The following is a 6,000-nucleotide window of genomic DNA, read 5'->3' as shown; positions in this document are numbered from 1 at the left end:
TTGGTATCAGAGCTTGCTTTGATATTCTTTCAAATTTTTCGAAAATGGTCAGTCATCAAAATCAAGTATATGCCGAGGGTGCTTCCATCAACAGACCACCACTTTTTACTGGTGATAACTATGCCTTCTGGAAAGTCAGAATGGGAATTTTTATAGGGTCTGTTGACAGAGGCATCTGGGAAGCTGTACTAAATGGTCCTTATATTCCAAAAAGTACTGTTGATGGTGTAGAAGTAGAAAAACCATACTTTAACTGGACCGTTGAGGAAAACAGAAGTGCCCGATTTGACATGAAGGCTCGTAATATTATTTCATCTGCTGTTATACTTGACGAGTTCTATAGGATTTCGATTTGTAAGACAACACAGGAAATGTGGGAAGTCCTCAAAGTCACACATGAGGGTACTAATGATGTGAAACATGCAAGGAAGAACACGCTCATCCAAGAGTATGAGATGTTCAGGATGCCGCCTGGAGAAACTATTTCGGATGTTCAGAAGCGCTTCACTCATGTTGTAAACCATTTGACAGGGTTGGGTAAGACTTTTGATATTGATGAATTAAATGTAAAAATTATTAAATCATTGGACATGTCTTGGCAACCAAAGGTGACTGCCATCTCGGAGTCTCAAAATCTCTCTCAAATGTCAATGGCAATACTGTTTGGAAAGCTTCGTGAGCACGAGCTTGAATTGAATAGATTGACAGCAGAGGAGGATCAAGGTAAAAGGAAGACCTTAGCCTTTAAATCTGAATTCTCAAAAGGAAAGAGTTCAAGAAGAACTCATGATGATGAGGAAAACATGAGCCTCATGATAAAGAAGTTTGCCAAGTTCATGAGAGCAAAAAGAAAGGACTAATACCATTGAGAAAGAAAAGGGAATCAAGGTTCTCCATCAAGCGTGAAGTGCTATGGATTGGAGAAAGAGGACACGTGAAGACTGACTGTCCTAAGTACAAGAAAAGTGAAGAAAAGAAAGAAAGGAAATTTCCCAAGAAGAAGAAGGCTTACATTTCTTGGGAAGAAAACGCTTATAGTTCTTCAAGCTCTAGTTAATCAGATGAGGAAACAAATCTATGTTTAGTTGCAGACTCAGAAGACGCTAGAAGCCAAGTAAGTGATTCTAGTTTTTAGTCAAGTGATGAATTTGATTTACAAAAAGCCTTTCTTGAAAAATGAGTTTAAGGATTTGCAAATTAAATATGAGAAAGCATTAGATGAAGAAGTGGTGTTAAGAAATAAATTTAGTAATCTAGAAACTAAACTGTCTGAATCTAATGCAAATAAACAACCTGTTGAATGTTTATCTTGTAAGAGTCATATGTTTGATATTGACATTCTTGAAAATCTACTTGCAAAAGCATCCAAGCCTAACTCATATGCTAAAACTATCTTTAAAAGAAGCAATAATAGTAGTAAGAACACACATCATCATAAAAAGTCTAAAGTTAAGAGAACTTGTAGAGTTTAGAGAACTTGTAGAGTTTGGGTTGAAAAGGGGACTTTTGTGAAGCTCTCCAAGATAGAATCCAAGAATATAAAAGAAGCTCTCCAAGATGATAAGTGGTGAGTTGCTATGCAAGAAAAGCTAAATCAATTTGAAAGGAATGACGTTTGGGAACTCATTCCTAGAAAAGAAAACTATCAAGTCATAGGGACAAAATGGGTTTTCAGAAACAAGCTTGATGAAGATGGAAACATCACAAAGAATAAAGAAAGGCTAGTTGCAAAGGGATACTGTCAAGAGGAAGGTATGGATTATGATGAGACTTATGCCCCAATAGCCAGGTTAGAAGCAATTAGACTTTTACTTGCTTATGCATCATTGATGAAATTTAAACTATATCAAATGGATGTAAAAAGTGCATTTTTGAATGGTTTTATAAAAGAGGAGGTATATGTTAGTCAACCTCCTGGATTTGAAGATTTCAAATTTCTTGATCATGTGTATAAACTGAAAAAGGCATTGTATGACTTTAAACAGGAACCTAGGTCTTGGTATGAAAGACTTAGTACCTTCTTGATTGAAAATGATTTTTCTAGAGGAAAGGTTGATTCAACCTTATTCATTAAGAAATTAGGAAAACATATTTTGATTGTTCAAGTGTATGTGGATGATATTATCTTCAGATCTACTGATGATTCGTTATGTGAGGGTTTTGTAAATATAATGCAAGGTGAATTTGAGATGTCTATGATGGATGAACTGAATTTTTTCTTAGGATTACAAATTAAGCAAATGGAAGGTGGAACTTTCGTTTCCCAAACCAAGTATTGTAGGAAAGTACTTAAGAAGTTTGGAATGGACACCTGTAAAGAAGCCAACACCCCTATGGAAACCTCTTGTTACTTAGATAAGGATGAATCTAGAGAAGAAGTGAATCAAACTATGTATAGAGGGATGATAGGATCTCTATTGTATCTTACTGCTAGTAGACCTGATATTATGTAGAGTGTTTGTGTATGTGTTAGGTACCAATCAAATCCCAAGGAGTCTCATTTGACTGTTGTTAAGAGAGTGTTAAAATATCTTAAGGGAACCACCTCCTTTGGACTTTGGTATCCCTCTAATGCTACACCTAGTTTGATAGATTATTCTGATGCAGATTATGGGGGCTGTAAAATAGATAGGAAAAGTATTAGTGGTACTTGTCATTTTCTAGGCTTTAGTGTCTTGGCACTCAAAGAAACAAGCGTGTGTAGCCTTGTTTACCAATGAAGCTCAATATATAGTAGCAAACAATTGTTGTGCCCAAATCTTGTGGATGAAACAACAATTGGAGGATTTTGATATCTTCCTTGATCACATTCCTCTGAAATGTGACAACACTAGTGTAATAAACCTAACCAAGAACCCCATAATGCACTCTAGAACTAAGCATATAGAGATTAGGCATCACTTCTTAAGAGATCATATCCAAAAGGGAGACTACAAGATAGAATATATTGATACTTTGCATCAATTAGCAGACATTTTAACAAAAGCCTTGCCTAAGGATATGTTCTATGATCTTAGAAGAGAATTAAGACTTATAAATATGTCTTAATCTTAAGATTCATGACCTTTTTAAGTTTTTCGTACTCCTAGTGTATTTAATTGATTATTATGGGAAAATAATCGATTATTCCGAGCTTGCAGAAAAGGTTTTCGTTCGCTCATAATCGATTATTACGAGACATAATCGATTATCCTAACTTGCATTGAAATCTGGGTAGTCATGAACAGACAATCAATTATCACCAATCAATAATCGATTATCATGCAATTTCTGAAAATTAACTTATGAACAGATAATCGATTATAACTTACAATAATCGATTATCACGCGTGCACACTCCAAAATAGAGCCGTTACAACGACTATAAACTGCTATAAACGACCCTAAACGGCTATTTTTTCAATCTTTCCTATAAATAACCCCTCATAATCGATTAATAGCCACTCCTCTGCACCCAAAACTCTGTCCAACTCATTCTTGGATCAAAATTCCCTCTTTCTCTCATCACTATTCACATATCCAAATTCTCTCATCTTGCCATGGCTGAATCAAGAAGACCTCGCAGAAGGGTAACTGAAGCTTCTTTATCCAGACCCAGTGCTCCTCGCCCTGCAACCATTGAAGGATGGATCTCTAAGAAAGAAGAACATGCAAAATATATTCACTTCATGCAAGAGCGTCGAATCATGGCTGTAAAATTCATCCGAATAGATTTCTATCAATTTTATGGCTTCTAATTCCCTGATCTATTTAGGGTTCAAGGTCTCACTTATCTTGTAGAACAAAAGGGGTTTATATACCCTGATCTCAGGAGAGTGTTCTACTTCAACCTGAGGTACCGCGAGGGAATCATCAAGACCAAGGTAAAAGGGGTTCCCATTATTTTGGATGCACTAGTAAAAAATTGATCTATTACCACGCACATTATGTATCGGTTAACTAGAACCCGAAGCATAATATTGCACTGTGGCCTTTTTGAAATTATATTGACAGTATAGGCCTCGGTTACAACAGAACTGCGATCGTATATACCTTTAGGCCGCGGTTCTCCAAGGAACCGCGACCTATAGTCCCTGCAAAATTCTAACAATCCCACCCAAGTCAAGCTGAAATCAGACCGTCAGGGAATAGGCCTCGGTTCTGAGGGGAACCGCGGTCTATTGTGCCTGCAAAATTATGACATTCCCACCTAAGTCAGTCTGAAATAAATTTTAAGTCAGACCGTTAGGGAATAGACCTCGGTTCTGGGGGGAACCGCGGTCTATTGTCCTTGCAAAATTATGAAATTCTCGCCAAAGCAGTCTTGAAATAAATTTTGAAGTCAGACCGTCAGGGAATAGGCCTCGGTTCTGGGGGAAATCGCGGTCTATTGTCCCTGCAAAATTCTGAAATTCCCTCCAAAGTAGTCCTGAAATAAATTTTGAAGTCAGACCATTAGGGAATAGGCCGCGGTTCTAGGGGGAACTGTGGCCTATTCCCTGATATGAACAAATTTTAAATATTTAAGAGAATAGGCCTCGGTTGAGCGGGGAACCGCGACATAAAGGTTGAAAAAATTTTCAAAATTGTCATTTTAGAACAATTTTAAATTTTTATTTTTAGAGAATAGGCCTCAGTTATGTTGGGAACCGAGGTTGTATCCCCTCTATTACCGCAATTTTCTAATGAACTACGGTAGTAACATTTGATTAGATTAAAAAAAATATTACAGAGTAAACAGTTTCGTCTTCCTCAAACAGTTTTGAACGCGAAGAGTCTCTAGCATTTTCTCTGCAACGACGTTCTTGCCACCGCGATCTTTCTCCATTCTTTCTTCCGCCATTGTGTTGCGTTGCCGCTGTCATTGTAGAAGGACTTCCTTCCTCATTTTTCATCACCTACGTTTGTATCCAATCAAATTTGGCTTTGGTCGCTGGAGTTTTTTCATTTTTTTTTCATTTTTGGGTTGGTTTGATATGTTTTTTTTATTGATTCGGATTATCAAACTTACGTTTTGTTGTATTTTTTTGTAGGTATTGTGTTTTTTCTTTTAAATTTCTCCCATTCAGACCGCGGGTTGTTCAATCTTCTTCATTATTGTGTGGTTTTTCACGCTCCCAGGTTCGTATTATTCTGTTTATTAATTTTCATTTTGTGCATTTTTGAGTTTTTGTAGGTTGAATATGAATAATATTGTATGATTGAATGTTTGAATTGATAATTTGAATGCTTATTAATTGTTTGATTGTATGATTGTATTATTTTGTTTATTAATTTTCATTTTGTTAATTTTTAATTTTTTGTGTGTTGAATATGAATAATTATGTATGATTGAATGTTTGAATTGATAATTTGAATGTCTATTAATTTTTTGATTGTATAATTGAATTAATTGTATTATTGAATTGATTGTATGTTGAATATATTGTATAATTGTATGATTGTATTTTTGTAGAATATTTACGTATGGATCGAAATTGGCTTAATTTACCACGCATTAGTGCTACGTACGAGAGAGGGGTAGAGAAATTTATACAATTTGCACAACGTAATGAGGGTAGAAGTGATGATGAAGTGAAGTTTATATGTCCTTGTGTGAATTGTTTGAATGCGAGAAAGTTGAAAGCAACCCAAATTAGAGAACATCTTAATGAATTTTCATTTTCTCCAACATTTGGAATTCATATGCACTAATTAATACAATTGTCTTGTGGAGAGATTCAAGACTTCTACTCCAATTCCTGAGAAGCCACTTACATTCCTGAGGAAAGAAATTGCAAAACATTTAGTTAGATTATATAATAGTTCACAGTTATTAGATTTAAAATACATTAGAACATGTTGATTTATAGTTATTAGACTTTGTACATTATGTCATGTAAATATTGACTATTGTGTTGAATCTGTGTTGTTATGATATTGTTTTGATATGCAGGTGTGTTTTTGTGATAGTGGATGTCACAAAAATAGACTTGCTATTAAAACAATTGCAGGAGAATAGGCCGCGGTTGTGGCCAAAAC

Source organism: Vigna umbellata, chromosome 2 (genome assembly GCF_029865625.1).
Source record: "Vigna umbellata cultivar VRB3 chromosome 2, Vumbellata_1.0, whole genome shotgun sequence".
NCBI lineage: Eukaryota > Viridiplantae > Streptophyta > Magnoliopsida > Fabales > Fabaceae > Vigna > Vigna umbellata.
The sequence above is the reverse complement of the archived record's forward strand: the minus strand, read 5'-3'. Positions refer to the sequence as shown.